This window comes from Ixodes scapularis, unplaced genomic scaffold, assembly GCF_016920785.2.
Source record: "Ixodes scapularis isolate PalLabHiFi unplaced genomic scaffold, ASM1692078v2 ptg000597l_1___fragment_2___debris__unscaffolded, whole genome shotgun sequence".
NCBI classification, from domain to species: Eukaryota; Metazoa; Arthropoda; class Arachnida; order Ixodida; family Ixodidae; genus Ixodes; species Ixodes scapularis.
The window spans coordinates 36498-58489 of record NW_024610007.1 but is presented as its reverse complement, the minus strand read 5'-3'; the positions used below and the strand labels follow the sequence as shown (position 1 = coordinate 58489).

The 21992-nt window shown below is 49.3% G+C and overlaps 1 pseudogene; it reads right to left on the bottom strand.

Moving 5' to 3' along the window:
* Positions 1-13533, bottom strand: part of LOC121834208 — a 70314-nt pseudogene extending 56781 nt beyond the window's left edge.
* Between the last annotated feature and the right edge of the window lie 8459 nt (positions 13534-21992).

The following is a 21992-nucleotide window of genomic DNA, read 5'->3' as shown; positions in this document are numbered from 1 at the left end:
TTTTCACCTCGTTCCAAGAAAGGCATCCTAAACTACACGTCCTCTCACTCCAAAGTCGTTAAAAGGGGTATAGCTATGTCATGCCTTACAAGCGCCTTAAATAAGTCTTGTTATCATACCCTCCAATGTAGTTTTGAAGCACAAATTGAGAGGCTGACATCCTCGGGCTTTCCTATGCAGGTGCTGACTGAGGTAGTAGGAACTCTGGTCAAGAGAGTGAAGGGAGTTCAAAAACCTAAGCCCGCTTTTGACAAAAAAAGAATTGTGGTCGTTCCGTATATGCATAAAATTTCCCACAATCTTAAAAATGTGGCTAGCCGTTACGGGGTCCCTTTAGTGATGTCAGCCCCCCAAAAAATGGCTCAAATTTGTCAAAAAGTTCATGCTAAGGTAAACAATTTTAAAAAACATACGTGTCACAAGAACCACTCCCACTTTTATGTGCCCTGCTCCCTGAGTGTAGTATATAGTATCCCTCTTTCATGTGGTAAAAGCTACGTTGGACAGACCGGACGGTGTGTGAACGACCGGCTACGAGAGCACAATCTCTCTCTAAAGTCTACGGTGGGGGGCCATCTACCCCTTCACTGTAAATCGTGTAATTGTACGCCATCCTTAGCGGACACCAAGATAATAGGCAGGTACCGGGAAAAACACACCAGAGAGATTTTTGAAGCTTTCATTATTCTAAGCATGGGCGAGCGATGTGTCAGCTTTCCGTCTGTGTCATTAACAGAGGAGGAAATTGCCTTTTTAAAATCATTTTCGTGTGGGTAATTTTAACAGTACCCCTCGAGCCCTCGGGCCTCTGGTCCCTCGCGCCTGTGTGGCCAACGCTCGAGCGGATTCCGCGTTCTGTACCACTTTCTTTTCTTCTTTCGTTAATACATGAGTTGTGAGTGTGCGCTTGTCTGTCGTCTACGTGTTCCTCTTCTCTGTCCTTGTCCCTGTGTGCGCAACTGTCACTATGTTCAGTCAGGACTGACTTGCCAAGTCCATCCAGGAGATCCGGGGGGGTCGTTATAGATTAACAGAAGATACCCGTTCAAGTATTCCGGTCATATGGAGTCGCATAGTGCAAGGGAGTCATTTATGACATCCACATTTTGAAAGAAGATCCGCAGGACGAGGTCCTAGACCTCAAACTGAAGTCTGAGAAAATTCCTGTGGTAGCAGCCCGGCGCCTGGGCAAGACCACCACGCGATGCTCACCTTTGACAGCGACAGGATACTACGATCCGTGTTATACGGAAGACGGTATATGCGCGTATATCCCTACAAGCCGGACATCTGCCCCAATGCTTTGGTTTGTGCCACCTGCGGCAACATACAAGACAACATCCTTCAAGACGTCAGCTGCCCGAGCCCCGGAGCCCTGTTTTGTCAAGGGTGCCGAAAGCAGGTCACATAGGCACTGACTGAACCTGCCCGACGTGGCTGGAGACACACAAGCAAATCCGGGAAGAGGTAAACAAACACAAATAGCTGAATAGTGTACTGCAATAACGACAAGAGGCGGCGCGGGAAGTCAAAGTTCCACTTCCGCCCAACGCCGCCATGTGGGCCGATATTGTCAAACGCGGCCGCGAACCACCGACACCGGCAGCGGCGCCTGCGACAACACAGTCCGCAGAGGTGCAAGAGCTCAGGAACACATGCATGCGCTTTCCTCAAGGCTGAGCTGGATCGGCTCAAGAACATGGTTCAAGCCCCAGCAAGAGAAAAGCAATCAGTAAAAGGTGCAGTTTTCACAGATGAAAACTTTCTTTGCCAACCCATTCATCACCAAAACAACGTGATTCGGGTCTGACAGTGGAACTGCAATGGGCTCTGCAAGCGGGCGGCTGCACTTCGAGCAAAATTTCTGCTGAAGGAAACCAACACGCGCACCATCTATTTTTATGGATTCAATGTATATTCATGCCTGTCCCTCACTTCCCTTCGCCCCAGTCTTAGAGACGACCCTCCGGGGAAGTTCCTCCTGTACGGGCGGTAGGATTGGGCTGAGCAGCACCAGATCGACTTGGGCAGTTACTGTACCGAGAGGAAAGAAGTCGTCGCAGTCCGCGTCAGGGTCCAGCCAGGGTGTGAATGTTGTTTTTTACCTCTCCTACTACAGACCCAACCGAAGTAACAAGCAAAAATTAGATCACGGGTGGATCGGTCACTTGCACGATCTCTACCCGAGGGATAGGGCTTTATGAGGCCGATTTCAATATGCAGCACCATCTGTGGGGCTATGATCATAACACCCACTGTGCAAAGAGTTTCAATGAGGAAATGCAAGCTCATCGCATACAGCTGGTAAACAAGGCTGGATTCAGGACGAGGATCTGGGACGCCCGGAGCAAAAACACAACCCCGGACCTGACTTGGACCTCCAATCCGCACATCCAATATCACAAGTGGAAGTGTCTCCGGAACTCCTGGGGAAGCGACCGCTGCCAGATTTACTTTGAGTCCTCCCCAACAAGGAATGTCAAGACAGGCAAAAAACACATAGCACGCACCATCAACTGGAACAAGTTTCGTCAAGAGCTAGAGCAAGGGGACTCCTCCGCGGCGGCATTATTCCAGGGATTTCGGCACTCAGCGCTGAAAGAGGCAACCACCGAAACTGGCGTCGAGGAGGACGTGCCGACACCGGATCTCCGACTACTGGGCATATGGGCAAAGCGGCTGGAAGCGATGCAACGGTACCGCAACGGCCCCAGGAGCCCGCATGCTCGGCGTGCGATTACGCGCGCCACGGTAGAAGCCAAGATCTTTGCCAAGCAACTAGACTCCAGCCGCCGGCTCGATTTTAGCGCCACTCTCTCAGAGAAGACATCGGTGAAAAGGCTCTGGGCAGTCAGCCGAACGCTTCTGGGGAAGAGGACGGAGAAGGGAGCCCCTTCGGCGATGGCCTTCAAGATTAACAAGAGCGACGAGCAGCTCGCCAACATGGCAGGGTACCTGCTTTTTGCCCAGCCAGACAGCGCGAGCGACAATCCATCACCGTACGAAATGGAGATTCTGGACCCGGACGACGGTCTGGACCGGCTATTAGCGCTGGGGGAGCTTGAGTGGGCCCTCCACAAGGGTAAGTCCAGCACCGCACCGGGACCGGATCGGGTCACAATGACCATGCTGAAGAATCTTCTGGTGACCACCAAACTTCAACTACTTGAGCTGGTGAACCAAATGAGGGTTACAGGCATGCTACCCAAGCATTGGAAATACGCTCTAGTCATCCCCGTACCGAAGCCGGGCAAGGACAAGGGCACATTGAGTAACTATCGGCCCACCTCTCTCACGTCTTGTACGTGCAAAGTAATGGAGCGGATGATCCTGTCTCGAATCGACTGGCACCTCGAAACGACGGGCGCCTTCCACCCGGCGCCAACGGGGTTCCGATCGTGCCTTGGTACTCAAGAGAGCCTGACATTCATCTCCGACGACGTAAACCATAATGTGCACCGATACAAGTTCCGAACCATCGTGGCAGTCGACGTGAAAAAGACGTTCGATTCTGTGCCCCACTCCACAATCACTGGAGAAGCCCATTGGCTAGGCATTGCGGGGCGGATTCTCAATTTTATCAAGAACTTCTTGGCTGGGCGAACCTTTTCAGTCCGCTGCGGCCAGCATGACAGCGAGCCCAAGCCGAACCGAGTGGGGGTTCCGAAAGGATCCGTACTTTCACCCACCTTATTCAATCTGGCCATGGCAGATCTACCTCATGAACTTAGCGAAATCCCGGGTCTTGGATTCACCGTCTACGCAGACCATCTGTCCATTTGGACCTGCATGGAAGATCTAAAGGTGCAGGAAATGGTACTACAAGCTAGACTCGACACAATCTAAGCCCACCTAGCCCGAGTGGGGATGCGGGCTGCACCAGAAAAAACAAACTATACAGTCGTCACCTCGCCTTGCCTATACAACCGAGGTGAAGACTGCGCATCAAAACTCAACCTCATACATACCGGAACAGGCATTCAGCCATCGACGTCGGTGAAGATCCTCGATATTACGATCGAGCCGAACGGCAAGGACGACATCTGGTTGCACAACACACTCGAGCAATGCAGATCTGTGCTCAATGTGAACCGTAGGATTTGCAACGCACGCGGAGGAGCAACTCAAGCAATCGCCAAGCAAATGGTCAAGGCCCTCGTGGTGTCCCGAGTGTGCTATGCGGCCCATCATTACAAGATTACGGCACGGTAGTGGAAACAGCTTGAACCCTTGAACAACCAGGCAATGAGGATCATTACGGGCCTGCCGCACTTCACCCCTCTCCCGAAGCTGAAGCAGTACACGCAACTCGATCAAATTAAAGACGTCGTGCGCGCTAGAAAGGATGCACATAAAGCTCGCCTCTGGACCAAACCCTAAGGCAGGGCCGTCCAGAGCCTTCGCGAAATCGCACCTCCACATCTTCCTGAACTATTCGAGCCGACTGCACCGTGAGAGGACCTCCCGGTGGTCGCCAGCACCAAACCACAGTTCCGCAAGAAGGGCTCCAAACAGCAAGACGCGTAAAACCGCAGATCAAGATGGTGGAGAGCTGGCAACACTGTGGATCGACACTGACCGCAAAGGAATAAGGGGGTGAACTGGGCTAGTTGGTTGACGTTATACATGATGCGGAAAACAGCTCAGAAAACACGGACTGCGAAGAGAAACAAACACGACAGGACTATGCTCTATTGTCAGGACAGGACAGCATTGTCTTGTCGTGTTTTTTCCTCTTCGTAGTCCGTGTTTTCTAAGCTGCTTTCCCCACCATGTATAACGCAAACACGGCCTTGCTAGAAGGTTTCATTACCCGAAAATCTACCGCCATGGTTTTCCCTGACTTGGAGTTGGAAGCAGCCGAAGCACTTCCACCTGGAGTGGTGTCAACCGAGGGGGGGGGGGGGGAGGGGTGGGCGAGGGAGCTAGCAGCCATTCGGCTCGCACTCGAGACCATCAGAGTGCACTTTGGCCCCCTTCCTGAGAATCTTCGAATATTTACAGATTCTCAGGAAGCAGTCAAGGAGTGACGCACCCACAACAGTCCCAGCATCCAAGTGCGGAAAATTAAGAAACTCGTCTCAGAACTTTGTTCGCGGAGAGGAGTCACAACAAGAACTGAATGGCTTACAGGCCATAGTGGGATTCCTGGAAACGAAGCGGCTCACAATATCGCCCGCGCGTCTCTTCTAGCCCTTCCCGGGCAACGAGACGATGAGCCGCCACATCCACGCATCGATCACCGGTGCGACCGGACAACTCACTCTGAGGAGCGGGCTCTGTCACCCGTCGATTGGGAACATCAGGAGTATAACGCGGCTGAGGAGAGGGCGAGTATCAAAGAAGACATGAAAGCGAGACTAGACGAGCGCCTATCCTAACCGGATCTTTCCGGACTTCTTTCCAAGGGGTTTGGTCGCAGAAGGCAAGTGCTGCTCACACGAGTAAGAACAGACGCCACCCTATCTCTGGCACGCCTCGCTTTGTGGAGCAAGGGCAGAAGATCAGCTCTATTCTCCACTGCGACATGCGTGTCAAAGCAGACATTCGACGCTTGATCTGGGAATTTCCCAAATATCAAGAAGTAAGAGCAATATATTGCCGCGAGTGCAGCTGACCAAGAAGGCAGCGCGCTCGCGCTGCCTTCTTGGTCATGTTTATCGCGCGTGCTTTCCACGCTGAAAGCAAGGGTTCGAGTCCTGGCCGCAGAGGCGCATTTTTGTTGACTCTGTAAAGTAATGTTCTGGTAAATTCGAGAACCATGTTGCTTGTTCGAGGTCAGAATGTTGTACGCGCCGAACCTTCTAAGCCCAACGATCCAGAAACCCACGAGGGTACATAAGGAATTTCGCCAGGCGAGCGGAGTCAGTTTCGCCCCAGCGCTCGACTCTGCTGCTACGCCGACTTCGACGCGCGCGACGCTCTGTTATTATTTTTGTACCCTTTTATTTTTGGCACAAGTTCGCCACATTAAACGTTTATTTCTTCCTGTTCATTTATTATTTTTTGGTCACCACCCGTGACAATATAGACCCCAAGACGTTGCCTTATTGGAAGGCTGGACTCGCCTTCCTGGAAATGAAGACCGACAACGAAATATCCTACGAAGCCTGCTGGACTTCGTCCATGATTATTTTTTGGGTAATGAATCGCGTTTTAATCTAATCTAATCCAAGAAATAGGCACCCTCCAGAGCGCTATTAGAGCTACATCTGAGGGGGAAGAGGTGTCATGTACCGGCGTCGCCGGCAGGTGGACTAAGCAGCTGATGCCGCGAGAAACGGGACAATCGCGTGCCAGCGAGAGCTCGGGAAATTTGTCCTAGACCGAGAACCGCGATGGACGCGCCGTCCACGCTGCCAAGCTGGCAGTAAAGCTTGTATTTAACATTTTGTTAAATACAAGCTTCCAGCAGCGCTAGCTTGATTGGCGGCTCTAAGCTCCTTGTCGACGCTATAGGCCCGTAGTTCTGAAGTTTTGAGCAGCGCTCCAGGCGAGCACAATAGAACATTTGGCTCGCCTTTGAGTCACTACGGTTACCCACTTCATTTTTTTATAGTCCGTTCCATTCTTAGTGCCAGCGTAGCAGAGTCTACGAGAGCGAGCTGCGGGCTTTCAACGTCCCTGTCAAGCACGCGAGCTTGTGCAGTGCGAGCATCATTCAGGAGGACGTGCTTTTGCGAGTAGCTTCGGCTTCGCTATCACGCAAAGTGAAACATACGTGCTCGCGGAAGCATAAAAGAATGGAATGCTAATATTAAAGCTGGAACGAATGTTTAATGGGACGGTGCGGCCGAGAGAAGGATAATTCTTCTTTATTTTTTTATTCTTATTTTCTTATAAGTTTTAGAGCGCAGCTCTTAGGGGCCCGTTTCCGGCTTGAGGGGCGTCGGCGTCGCCGTCGCCGTCGGCGTCGCCGTTGGCGTCGCCGTCGGCGTAACCGCGCGGTGCATCATGGGAAATATCCCATAATGCACCGCGCGAGCCCCCCACCGGGGTCACGTGACCGCGTGGGGAGCACGTGACCCCCGAGGTCACGTGACCCCCCGAAGTCACGTGACTCCCCTGAGGTCACGTGACCCCCGAGGTCACGTGACCCCCCGAGGTCACGTGACCCCCGCCGATGTCGCGTGACCCCCCGATGACGTCATCGTCACTGATGACGTCACCGGCATCCACATCGTCATCGTCATCATCACTGATGACGTCAGCATCCCTGATGACGTCACCGGCATCCACATCGTCATCGTCCTCATCACTGATGACGTCACCGGCATCCACATCGTCACCGTCATCATCACTGATGACGTCACCGGCATCCACATCGTCATCGTCATCAGCACTGATGACGTCACCGGCATCCACATCGTCATCATCACTGATGACGTCACCGGCATCCGCATCGTCATCGTCATCATCACTGATGACGTTACCGACATCCCCATCGTCATCGTCATCATCACTGATGACGTCATCAGTGACGTCACTGATGTCGTCACCGGCATCCGCATCGTCATCGTCATCATCACTGATGACGTCATCACCGACGTCACTGATGACGTCACCGACATTCGCATCGTCATCGTCATCATCACTGGTGAAGTCATCAGTGACGTCACTAATGACGTCATCGGTACCCGCATCGTCATCGTCACTGATGACGTCATCAGTGACGTCAGTGATGACATCATCGGCATTGGGGGTCACATGACCCCCAAGGTCACGTGACCCCCCTGGTTAGTTTACCCCCCCCCCCAGTGCCCTTCCCTCCTCCTCCTCAAGAGCTGCGCTCTAATTCGGCGTTACAGGGAGTTGTAAGCGGCTTTCACTTTTTGTTATCGCGCATCTACAGATGCTTGTATTCGAACATGGCACGTGCAGAATCGAACGTTACAGAGCCACTTGGGTGGTGCAGCCATCATAACATGGTCGCGTCTTGTGAACACGCTCGCGCCCCCTGCCCCAGAGCAAGGGTCGATGCGGAGGGCAAGTTCGTCTGATTATTTTGCAGGGGTTGTGGTGACGTCAGAACGCCGTGCTCTGATTGGTCGTGAATGAAGATAGTGGGTAAACATCAAGGGCAGCTTACTTGGAGTTCTACCCACTATCCTTGAATCAGAGCCAATCAGAGCTCGGCGTCTTTCTGACGTCACCGCAACTCCTGCGCAAGAAGCAGACGACTTGCTCTCCGCATAGCGCCGCGCGTGGTCGCATACCAAGCTCTTCCATGGTTCTGGGTTCACGTAAGGGATCGGTAGCATAGTGTGTTAGCGCACCACAGCTCGAAGCAAGTGGGGCGAAAGCTCGCGCTACAAAACCCAGGAATCCTGGTTTTAATCCCCATGATCCCTCGATGAGCATCGCATAGGATTGCGGTCCACTACAGTGGTACGCACATGAAAGGGACACTGAGACCCCCCCAAGACTTTTTTTTTTTTGCCAGGTGAAACATTATGGTTGTGAGAAGACTACCCAAACAATAGTTCGTACAATTTCGTGTATATTTTTAATAAAGTAAAAACAAAACAAAAAACGCGACTGTTTGAAACCGAAATTGAAACTGGACTGGGGAGGAAGAAGAAATATAGAGGAGGAGAGCTTTGCCTGAAATGACATGGCTATGCAACCTTTTTTTTTAGTCGACCGATTTGCAGCTCTTTAGAGGCCACAAAAAATGGGTGTCATATTTCCTTTTCTTCTTTGAATATTGAGTGTGTACCCTCGAGGACAGCACGACTTTGATTATCTTTGGTGGTTGCGTCTACACCATCAAAAAGGCACGTGACTACGGAGAAGAGAGTGAGCGCGACTCAAATTAACCAGTTCACGATCGGCGGTTTTCGGCCGGAAAGGAAACGAATTTCGAGCCGCAAATTGTGTTCGGGGTAGTTGGGCTTTCATGTGTCATGTATACAAATAAAAACCTTGCCGAGCATAAATACCGTGTCAGTGTCCCTTTAAAGACTCCAGGCTAGCGCAGTGTTACTGCACTGACTAATACTTCTAACCTACAGTGCAAACCTGTATCGGCGCACCTCAAAGGCAAACCGAGCTTACGATGGATAAACACGAACGCCAGTTTTTTTTTCTAGTGAGTTTCACGTGACCTTCGGAAGGGCCGCTACGGCGCGCGAGGCGCGCATAGTCACGGCAAACGCTCAGAGTGCTGGATTGACTGAAATGGCTTGTAGCGCCGGTCCTTTGTAAGGTGAAACCAACGTTCCTTTGGGTGAAACGGAGTGAAGTTGGAGCACAATGTGTGTTTAGCCGAAGAAAAAAAGAAATCAGTTGGGAATTACCTCCTCCGGCAAGTCGAAGTAGTCCATGGATCTCTCAACGGCCACCATGCTCGCTTCCAGCATGATGAACATCATGACTGCGAGGATCAATCATTACTCTATGTTAGTTTCAACATAATCAGGGTTCTGGCGTCCAATACAGCACAAAGAAAACTTATCCGTGAACGCTTTACTCAAAATTAACTTGTCCATATAATTTTTATTTTTCAGTTGAGATTTCCGATTGCTATTATTGCAAGGACGTTTCGTTTTTTTTTTTTAATTTACGTGAATGAAGCAACATGCAGGAAAGCTAAACCAAGGTCACCAAAGATATTACTCTTCGTCTTGGTCCGTTTACGGCTATATTGTTTTTTTTTCTATTATGTTTTCTTTACACCCGTCCGCTTGTAGACTCAGACAGTTTTTAATTCAATAAATTTTGAACTCGTGATTTCTTTGTACAAAGAGTAAACTTGTGGCGCGTGTAAACCTACATATTTCGTCTGTGTTACGGGCCAGATGAGTTTATTTTGACTAGTGATTAGCTGAAGTTAAAAGATGATTTCAGTGTCCCTTTTACATTTGGTTCAAAGAAGTAAGTGGGGCCGATTTATAAGCGCTTTTGCATTATACCGTGACAGGAATGTGAAACGCCCTGCATCGTGTACGTGTGAGTGAGACCTGCGATGCTGGCTCCCAGGAAATCTCTTCCCGCCACAGACACCAACAACAACAACAACAACGAAAAAAAAAAAAACCAACAACGCATAACCATAAAGTTCGACGAAAAAAACTAATAATTACTTACGTTTGGAGTAGAGCTATCTAATCAAATTCCCGTTTATATATTCTTCAGATAATATACATGCTTAACCATTGGCTGAAAATGCACTTTCTACTAAGTACTAGACGTGTATCCTTAGCTTGGCACTTTTTTCTTCTCGTATTTTCTTTAAGATATAAAAGCCTAACATATAGTAATATTGGTTTTGTATCTATATGAGTTAGCTGAATTAATGGTAATGGCCCTAAAAAGACGAGGACAAAAACTTATGAATAACCCGATTGTCGTTACCTTTTTTTATCAAACATTTAGATCAGATACAGCAATATTACTCTACTCGGGGATAACGTTTCTTCGCAATGCAGCCCAAGGTACAGGCACGCGTGCCCTCTCCCATTTGTAGCACCGTGCAAAGCTGCGCGCGCGATTTTCGCCTCACCACAAAAAAGCCTTTGTCTGTGTCTAAAATTGTTGCATTTTAGTGTAGAGCATAAGTGACTGTTAGAAACGATCCATGAACAGATAGAGGTATACGCAAGGTTTTTGTAGTTTCAACATATAAAATCCCGTCATCACTATTGTTTACGAATAAAAAAATAAAGATATTTCGGCCGCCAGATATGTGTGGACGACTACGCTACCCCTCTTCTTCCTTTATTTTTTCTTATTTTTCTTCGTATTATTTCAACAATTATCATTACCAGTCTAATACCCGTGTCCCACTAGAGCGACATACAGAAACGAGTGACAAAAACAAGCCTCAAACCACAGTCTTTCGCGGCTTGAGACGCTTTGTAGAGTATATAACGGAGGCTATGCTCAAACGCGAGCATCATGCACGCAAGGGTATCTTTGGCAGGCTTGCAATCGCTCGTGCTTACTCGCGAGCACCGAACGACTAAACGCCTCCCAAAGGTGTCATCACTAGCATGCTGCATGGGTTTGAGGGTTGTCGCTGTCTTTTGTATCTGTCTAGCTGTCGCTCTAGTGGGACACGGGCACTAGTGATCATATGAACACTCAACAGCTAACCCAACAACGTACCCGTCAAGCGCCGATGAATATACGTAGCAGTTGACATTGTCGTCCAGGAAATGCTCGAGGGTTTCCACGAACGCCGGGTAACTCCAGATGCTCGGACGGAAACCGCTCCCGACACCGTCTCGCCGAAGTGAGAGAAGACGGGGGACCGACTCACGGACTGCAGACATCGCATCTGACCGAAGGCCGGGCAGCGAGACAACGTGAGCAAGATGTAACTCCTCGATTATTCATAATCTTGCTCCAAATCAAGTAACCAAACCATGAGTAACATTCCCTTCACCTATGTCTACTCAGGAGAAAACCGAAATCGTCTAAACATGCGGTTGAATGTACTGTACCATCGAATGGGTATAAAAGCTACAAAGCCGCAGAAAGACAAAATCCTTAGTGGCGTCGAAATTCGCCTTTAGCCTTTCCTGATTACCGATGCCTTATCGGTAACCGAAACGTCGCCTTGTCGTTTCGGCGTTTCCTAATGGCGACGTGCGCAATCAAAAGCGTCGCTCTGGTCAGCCTGCCACTATAGGGAGTATTCACTGGCGGCCATATCTGTGTGCGCGGCTGCTGAGCGCGTGCTGACGGCGAGCTTCCGCAGTTCTTTTGTAACCTGCACTCCGCACCACCAAGATGGCCGGTCCTAGCAGGCTATTAATCTGAGCTCGTTTTGAGCATGCACTCTAAAGATCGCCCTCAAATATGGCGTCCAGTGAATACCCCCTATTCGCCGAATGCTGACTACGACGTCTGCAAAGGGTTTCCCATTGACGGAAACGAGAGGGATGCAAGAACCTTAACCTTGACGGTGTTGGCAGCGTTGCTTTGAGAGCGGAATGATTTTGAGCTCTTGCCATGCTAATTACGAACACCATCGAACTTGTTGTTTGCGAGGTAGTGACGTCACGAGAGAACACCCATTGGAGGGCGCTACCAAAACATCTCGCGGCTAATAGCTGCCTTCTGAGTGCACCGAAACTACCTGAAACGGAACAAACACAATCAGAGGTATTCTGGAAACGCACGCTGCCGCCGCCTGAGAACGCGGTACGCCACTTTCTGGTACGTGGTACGTGCTTGTTGTGCTTCAGAAGCCGTCGCATTGTTTATCCCGCCAGCTGTGTGTAAATGCTTTCTTTTTATGGGTTTCAGGAAACGCGGCAGAATCAATATCGGTGAATGTCAACGAGCCACGGTGCATTTACCACAGACCGTTTTAATCAACTTATTTCATCTCCAAAGAGAATATAACCCGAAATTTCAATCGTCAACCGATTATTGCTGTGTATGAACTAGAAACTGATGATTTACAGTCTAGAAACTCTAGAAACTGATTGTTATAAGTGGAACATTGTTGTATGTGGTATCGTCATAAGTGGGTTCCACTGTAGGCATATTTCGATTACTTCCTTCTTAGAGACGAGGGCCGCTTTTCTAGGAGCAGCGTCTCAGTTAAGACAGTGTGAAAGAAAGGGGTCCATATCACACGAGCGAATGACGTTTTAGCGAACAGCGACACTTGAGCGAATCGATGTTTTAGCGAATAACGGGGGCGCGCGTTAACACATTCGCTGCGTTGCGCTTAAGCGCGAAACACATGTACGACGAAACCGTCCGATCCGACGTGCAGACTGCCGGAATGACCTTGAGGGGAGAGGGTGTTCGTAGCATCGGAGAGCGTTGAAAACCCTCGCCTCCGACCGTCGTATTGCGCGGTCGGACGTCGGATCGGACGGTTTCGTCGTACATGTGTTTTCCGCTTTACGCCGCTTCGCGGCGACAGTCTGCGGCGGCTCATTACAAAAATGTGAACCCATTTGACCCACCCGAAAACGCCGCTTCGTGGCGTCCGACTATTCGCTAAAGCGTCATTCGGTGAAACGTGGGCGTTCGCTAAAACGCCATTCGATCAAGTGAGTGCCTCCTGAAAGAAAGCACTGTCAAAGCTAGCGCACGTGCAGAGTGGCGTCTCAAGTTGTCTCAAGCGCTGGGGCGCCTCAGGCTTGGTAGGCTTTCTTTCCCCCGTGCCCAGAAAACTAAGATTCCAGACAGCAGTGTCCATGATTCGTTCCATGGCAGAAGTGTCCATGATATTAATTAAGACAGAAGTGTCCATGATATGAATCATGACCGAAGTGCCTATGATACGAATCATCCCTATTGAAAAAGGCCAATATGAACTCGGCTTATTGGAAATATTGTATTCCAATGAAGATGATGGAAACCAATAAAAACTTATTGTTATCCGATTAACCCAATACGCACGATGGGAATTCATATCGGAGCACAATATCCCGATATAGTATGCGGTTATTGGTATACAACAGGACATTGGAGCACAATATCCCGATATAACTTGCGGTTATTGGTATACAACACGATATCTGAGCACAATATCCCGATAGAACTTACGGTTATTAGAATAAAATACGACGTCGCGTGCATATTGGTGACCGACATGGACATACTGTACGGCCACACGATATACAAATATCTGTCGTCAATCATGGGACCAAAGGAGAATACAATATGATATCGCGTGCATATATCTCAGAACGCTGATACCAAGTTACCAACATGAATTACGTTGACATATCCACACGGCAATACGCGAGAAATATATTGGGTGTGGAATCACACGTACATAACATGAACGTTCTGCGTTGCGAACATATTCACATTGATCGACAGTGCAAGTATGTACAGCTGTTAGTACGGCACACAGTACACACAGCCTCACGCGCTTAAAATGCTAGACAACCACCAAACCATTCAGAATAACTAGCCGGAACACCCGCCGCGACCTACCTTTTAATGAGAAAGACCAATAACGACGTGCTCATTGGAGTGATCGTTTTCCAACAAATGTTTATTGCAGTTGTAATGCAACAAAAGTTGATCGCCAAACGATAAACCCAACGTACCGGGATACAATTCGATGTTGCAACACAACATCCCAATACAACAAGAAACTATCGGTTTTGGTACACAACCACCACATCGAATACGATGTGAGAAATACAACATCAAACACGATATACTATTCGAAGTTACCGGTGTTGGGACCGAAATCGAACGCGATACGTGACACTGTCGGTTCGCACGATAAAATAATGAGGGTGAATAGGTTTGACAGGTCACGTGCAAGTAGTTGCTTCTTACGCGCGCATTTATCGATATTGACCCACCTTTCTGTGTAATCCAACGTGGTACACAAAATCCACGACGACATGCGAGCACATTTCACCCAGCACTTTTCGTCGCCTGTTTCGCGAGATTCACACACTGTACAAAAAAGGACGTGAAAAATACGTGCATTTGCGCCATCAAACGATACGTTACAGCCTCGTTTTTCGAGAAAATTAGTTTCCATCGCCAACCCGCGCGCGCGCGCGCAAGCCCGCGTTCCGGAAGCAGTTTGAACTTCGAACTGTTCAAACTTCAAAGGGAGCGAGCCCGGCCGCCCGGCGAGCCCGCGCCCCGCGCTGAGAGAGTTGCCAAGCCGAGCATGCGCAGGCGCAGTGCGCAGCGGGCGGGCGTCGGTTGCGCGACAGGGCGACCCGGCCAGCCCAGCGCCCAGCCAGCCGGCGCCGTCGCGCTGGTCGCGCTGCCGGCGTGATTGGCATTCGTCGCACTCTGTGCTCGTGGGCATCGAGCGAAACCTACACACTTTGAATTGCTTCGAAAGGTACTATCGGGGAAAAATGAAATGCGAACAGAGGAGCCCGTGGCTCGCGGTACAGGCTGCGCCGCCTGGAAGTGAACCTAGGGGCGAGGGCGCGCCCTACTTCGATGTGTTCACGCCCCTCGATTGGCGCTCCCCCAGCTTCGGCAGTGCGACTCTCAGTGCGCTGAAAGCTGTCACCGCTATCTTCGCCTGCTCGGCGAGTGCGGCGAGCTTCTTTGCACAGCACGCGCTGAGCCAGCAAAGATAGAGGTGATAGCTTTCAGCGCACTAAGAGGCGCACTGCCGAAGCTGGAGGAGCGCCAATCGAGGAGCGTGAACACATCGGAGTAGGCCACGCACCCTCGCCCCTAGGCTCACTTCCAGGCGGCGCAGCCTGTACCGCGAGCCACGCGCTCCTCTGTTGGCATTTCATTTTTCCCCGATAGTACGTATACACGACTCTATTACTCGCAGCATTGAGTGCTTTGGTGTACGCGGATCAAAGTAAGCACCGAAGGACAGAAAGGAGACGTGAAGTTTTTAAATCGCGGCCTTTTTGAACGCATGTGTCCCCTGTTGAAAGCCTTTAGCTGTGCTCTGTTACAGGCGTCATTTCGACTGCGTGTGCTCCAATGTAACGTCAGTCACTGTTCACACTCGGCTAGCTTTGCCAGTTTGTTATCTCATGTGCGAAATGGACGTAGAAACCAGCGCCGCGTCTCTTTCGGATACTCAGCCTCCAGCCCCCTTCCTTCCGGCGTGCTTTCTGCCGCGACCGTTCGGTACATTGGATTCGCTGGCGCGTCAGGCTCGTTCGAAGAGGCGTTGTTTGAAGCTGACGAGTCGCCGATGTGTTACCGGAGCTTCTCTTTAGGAAAGTCGCAATCGACGCTCGGCGGCTCGGCTCTGAGCTCGTACTTTTCTCCTCCCGGGTAGACCATGAGTGCCGATGAACGAATTTGAAAAACGCTAGCGAGTGACTTTGTGACGCCGCCCAACTGTCCTTCTATCAACGGTGCAAAGCAAATAATGTACAGAAAAAAAAACACGTTTTTTTATATTTTGTTGGCCATGTTTCGCCTCAACGCAAAGTGAATCGCGGCTGTACGTGGGATGACTCATTACTGTACCTAGATGGTAACGGAACCTTTTTGGTGTGATCTTATTCTGATATCGTTATATCTCGCCTTTTCATCTTGGCTGCACACTTCTAGACGACATTCTACACATTGCACTCCTTGTCGACATGTCGCTGGTGCTTGAGACTAATTGGAAGTCACTGTTTGCTCACTTCTTGGTGCACATAGTTTATGTTCAACATCAGTTATCTGAAGGAGGCTCCATAAAACCCTGTAATTTTTTTAGAGGTACCTCTACATACTTAGGGTTGTTTGTTTTTTCGGGTTTTATATTTTTTTAAATTCGGGGGGGGGGGGGGGGGGGGGTAAAACTCGGGTGCTATCTCTCAGCTGATAGTCGGGGAGAAATCGGGTTTTTTGTGGGAACATTCCGAAATTCGGGTTTTTTTTGGGTTAAATTTACAAATGTACTCAGTAAAAGATACAATTTTTTTTATTATTTAAGGGTATTACAAGCTACCTAACGCTATCACGTTAAAATTAGGGGTCTGTTTCAAGCTGGTAATCGGGGGACATCAGGGTTTTCTAGCTCCGATTGCCGTCTGTCGCTTCAAGGGAAGCATCGCCCACGGAATCCTCCTCTCCCTCAGATGTCAACAAAAACCCCGACCGTTCGAGGGATGGTTATCTTCGAGCAGATATTTCGCTATGCAATAAACCTGTTAAATTTTTCCGATCTGTTTACGCAACTGACAGACTCGGACATTCTTCGTGTGAAAGGTCGGACGCCAGTGAGATGGCCATGGTACCCCAGAGACCTTGCTGGGCGTCGACACCTAAGAGCGGTCGAAAGGGTATTGATAGTGCATTTCATTAGCTGCATGTAGCAGGGTCAAAGCTACATGGCGTGCCGGGGTGGTTCCACCTGCACAGCGGGGGGACGGAAATGTCCCTCCGAGGCCCTAACGCCTATTGTCGCTTTTCCTCAGCCGGCCTCCGTAAAATGGCACGGTGAGTTGGGCGGTTGGTTGAGAGCGGTGTAGGGGGGGGGGGGGGAGGCGTCCGCAGTGCTGCACGCAGTTTGCGAAATGAACTATAGGTCACTGTTCTCCCGAGGTCAGGTAGATAGCGTGTGTGCAACGCGAACTCCACGCAGAGTAAAAAGAAATAGGTTGGTTATGTGGTTTTAGAATTCGGGGAGAAATCGGGTTTAACCCGATTTTTCTGAAACATGTTTGGGGTGTGAAAATCGGGTAAAATCGGGTTTTACCCGAAAACGAACAACCCTATACATACTGTATTAGAGTGCTGTTTTGTGTGTTGTAGTTTCGTACAAAAAAAAATTGCACTTTGTAATATACCCTATGACTGTTTACTACAATTAAAGTTGCAATGAAACATTGGCCACGAGAGGTGACTTGGCCAACGCGGCTGACAAATTCCTCGCATAATTTTCTCCATGGGTCATTTTGGATGTTGACAAATTTTCTTGTGAATAATGAGTGTTATGCACATATGTTTCTTCTACTTTTCGTACAGGTACTTCAGTTAGATAAACCCCAGCAAAGGCAGCAAGAGAGTCTCATAGGGTCACATCAAGGATAACGGCATTCCTGCTCGAGTCACGGGTTTTCTCACCGAACTTCACTGAACATAATGGTACATTCCCTTTCCTTAACTTCGTGGGAGCCAAGGGTGAAAGACGAGGCAGAGGGCACAGGACAGACGGTCGGCGGAGAAGTCACGAGCTGGCGCGAGACAGTGCGTGCTGAGCGAGGCTGGAGCTGGGCAGGAACATCGGAGCCGGGCTGCCTGGCCTGGCCCATGCCGAACCCCGGAGCGGTCCACCAGCGAGGTTCGAAGTCCGGACCGGTAGAAACGGCGAGTCCTGGCCATCTAGCCTAGGCCACGACGATCTTGGGGTGGTCCCGCAGCGAGACTCGGGCAGTGATAGCCCGGGACAGCCAGCCTACGCAGCGCTGGCGTGGCAAGGACGATCCGCAGGCCTGGACACTGACTCCGACTGTGAGCTCGGATCGACGGGCGACAACAAGGGTCGGCGTGCCTGGACTGCCGGCTCTGAACGACGGGCAACCGTGAGCTACAGTCAACTTATTCGCTGTCTTCTTGTTACTGTATGTCACTCCCAGGGTGACGGGCGGAGCGCATACCGATTCTGCGGTGATTATTAGTAGCTAAGCGAACTCCATAAAGAAACCAACACTAAAATGGCACATCCAACGTGGGGCTCGTTCGGTATGCCTCTGCTTCTAGTCGTCCCCAGGGAGTCTCACGGATTCATTGAGCGGGTTGTTCACTAACGCTATCGATGCCCGTTGAGACAAATATGTTGAAATTTTGGCGACTTGTCTCACGGCAGAGCTCAGCAGGTGTTTCCTTGAACCGAGTACCTAAAGGGCTCGAAGAACGAGGTTGCAGACACGCTTTCTCGGGTATCCCAGAATAGTGGTTGGCAGGAGACGGGGAGCGCGTTCAAGATGTAAGAAAGTCGTCTTCAGAGGCAGAGGAGATCCACTGCATGTTCGCTGGAAGGCAGGATAACGAGTGGCAGGAGGGGAAGCAGCCAGGACTCATTGCAGATTTAGGCTTGGGGTGATGCGGTAGGCAAGTAAGCGCTTGTCGAGGCCTGGAGTGCAGATGGGTGTTTGTCAGTGGGTGTTGGAAAGATTGTGGAAATGGCAGTTGACACCGGGAACAGTGGCAGACGAGATTGTAAGCGGGTGTCGGGTAAACTGGCGGAAATTGCGGTTGGCACCGGGAACGCTGGCAGGCGAGTTAATGAGCACTATGATTTGTAACTGCTGGGCCAAGACGGCTAGTTGCTTCGCGTCAGTCCAACAATCGACGAAGGGCAGAGGGACGACTCTCCCTTGAGGGTGGTCGTTCCAAGAAAGCTACGAAATGTTTTATGTGATTCTTTATCGACTTCACTCTGGCCGGTCGTGGCAGTGACAGCAAGACTTTTAATAAGTTATGTCGCGTCACGACCTGGCCGGGGATGCGGCGGTAGACATTTAGGTGGCTTGTAGCTGTCCAGCTTGCCTTGAGGTGTGAACGGTTGAAGCGGACTTGCTCGCTGAGCATGAACGGTGGAAGCGAGCCTAAGGCCAACTTCAGACGGGGCAATTTACCCCAGCAACTTAACGTCGCAACACCAGTAACACGGGCCGCCTGCGTTCACAAGCTGCAACCGAATTGCTACGACTTGCCATCATCATCATGAAATTTGATTTTTCTTGCACTATATAGACGCACAACTACGTGCTAAAAACATGTTTTTATATCTTTGAGTGCCGTTGAGAATACTCACTCATGTTTCTGAAAAAAGTTTATTTCCAAAAACGATCCATTTCAAACCAGGACCAAGTCTTCAGCTGTCATCCTCACCACCACAGGGGTGTCACGTGAAAATATTGCGTCCCTTATTGGCTGCTGCCGCTTCAAATTTCTCCAGTTTGTTCGAGTTGCTTGTCTGCTTTGAGCCGAACCTGATCTCAGAAATTCGTGCTGATCTGGGAAAACCTAGGGAACGACCCGCCATCAACCTGAAAATTGCTAGAAAGGTTGCCCCGACTGAAGCGGGCCTTAGGGAACTGAAATCAAGGGCAGTGGAGCTCTGGGTTCAAACCCACCTGCAGACGTTTCTTTTCTTTTTGCCTTTTTTTTTAGTATACTCTTAACGACTTAATTATCGCGGGCTCAAATTTTTGCAAATCGGGCCAAAGCTGAAAATATGAAATTATTCGCGGGTTCTAATTTTCGCGAATCGAGCGTAGCTTCCGTAGTGTTCACATATCGCCTGAGTTGTTCGCGGGACATATTTTTCGCGTTTGTAGGCGATTCACAAAATCGGCGAAAATTAGGTCCTCTCGAAAATTTAGTCGTTTACAGTATATATATATATTTTATATTTATAAATAATACTTTTTTTTTAAGTTTTAACGTATAGACTCATAATTTACACACTAATTCACATCCAGAAGTGCTTTTATTCACACACTGGCTCCCTAGTGCTTGCAATAGCTTCTTGTTGAGCTATTGCAAGCTCTGCAAAGGGAGGGGCATCTTCCCAACCTTTGCAGGCTGTAAAGCTGTGGCTTGCACAGCTCAAGCAGGTCGCACCTCGCACACTGGCTCCATCATTAAGCATAGGGGCTGCATGAGTCGCGCCACTGTAAGGCTATATACGGTCGGGTCACAGCACCTGGGACCATTCGTCGCTGCACTCAGCTACGGTATGGTGGCATGGTCAGGGCATGAAGCAAGGGTACAACTTGGAAATGCTCATCTTCATCACATTTGATGCACATTTTTTTTATTACTTTTGTGTCGAGTTGTCAGCATTTTAAGGGTGAGGAAGCAAGCAGCAGCGAGAGCAAGAAAAAAAAATTGAAAGCCGCTTTTATTGAGAATTTATTACGAGCACTAGGAAGCTGTGGAGTATTCTTAAAACACTTCTAAAGGTGAATTAGCGTATAAATGATGTGCTAGTGCCTTAAAAAATAATAATAAATTTAAATATAATCAATAAGGATAAAAATATACACCAGGAGGACTTAAACCAGAACCACACAGTCTGTAAATTTGAAATTTGACACCATAAATTACTTCGCCACCACCCAATTTTATTTTTAGGTCGTTTATCGAGGTATATGAATTTCGTTTGCAGCTGTCGGCTGCAAGAGAGATAGCCTTATTTTCGTTTACTTTACTATTCCCACCAAATATGACAAGGGACCAAGAATAGAACCTCATTTGTCGGCCGAGGCACTGTACTTGCATCAAGGCAAACTAGCCTGGCTTGGTAGGCTTATATTTTGTTTCATCACCTGTTTAGGATTCTGTTGTCGCTCATCAAAAGAAAAAAAAAACTGACTAAGTCTGACTTATTCTGGTGTACAGGTACCCTTGGCAGTAAACTCTGCTAAATGGGGCAAAATATATATTATACATTTTTTAGCAAATATGCACTGTTTTAGCAAAATGAGCTACACTATTTGACTAAGGTGAAACAGGACCAGCCTCTCCACCTGGGTCTGTTTTCATCTCTCGCAGACACTATTTCCTGCTTTTTGTGGTTTGTATCATACTTTTGTGTCTGTCCGGCCAAAGCATCTGTGTTAGACTCAGACTGGTTTCTTTTTTGGATATGTGCAGGTATTCTTCGCAGCAAAAGGCTGCCAATCAGGAACACGAGTTTGTTTTCGGCTACCAAGAGCAAGTATTTTCAAGGTGAGCTATTACCCGCCTATATGAGTTTTGTGTTGCATTCCTCTTGGATGCCGTTTCCTATGTGTTGTGGTCTTGCATTAGTATTTTGTTGTGTCTCTTCTGCAAAAACACCCAAGTTTGACTAAGATTGGGTTCTTTCTTACACATGCAGGTCTTGGTGGCAAGCACCAGCCAATCAAGGCCAGAAGTTTGCTCTTTGCCGCTCATCGCAAGTGTTTTCAAGGTGAGTGATTGATGCCTATCTGAGTTGTGTTTTATTCCTGACAGACACTCTATTTCCTGTCTTTATAGTGGTCTTGTGTCAGGCTTTTGTGTCTCTGTCCTGCCAAAGCATCTGTATTAGACTAAGACTGGGTTCTTTAGGACATGTGCAGGTATTCTTCGCTGCACATGGCTGCCAATCAGGAACACGAGTTTGTTCTCGGCCACCAAGAGCAAGTATTTTCAAGGTGAGCTATTGCCTGCCTATATCAGTGATGTGATGGCTGCGCCAATAGTGCCAAACTGCGCCGAGGGGCTAACCCTGCTACATCCTGCTACATTTTGCCAAAATATGGGTAATCTGCGCCAAGCCTGTGCCAAAGGGCCAATTTTGGTCGCCTTTCAGAACTGAGACTAAACTAAGTACCGTAACTGAGCATGCATGAGCTAGGCGGCGCAAACGGCCGCCCGACACAAAATACCCTGCATCAATCGTCCATAGTTTTTTGCATGGTTTTTTCCGCCATGCCGTCGACGCTAGCGTGCTGGGTACCAGCCATGACGTGACGCTGTGAAACGAAACTATGTTTCGCCGCAGCGGGAGTTTCTTTTTGAGTAAGCGTAGCCCTGTCGGCTAGCCGTGTATCTGTGTTCGCGCAGGTACGTGTGCAAACTGAGGATGTGCATTT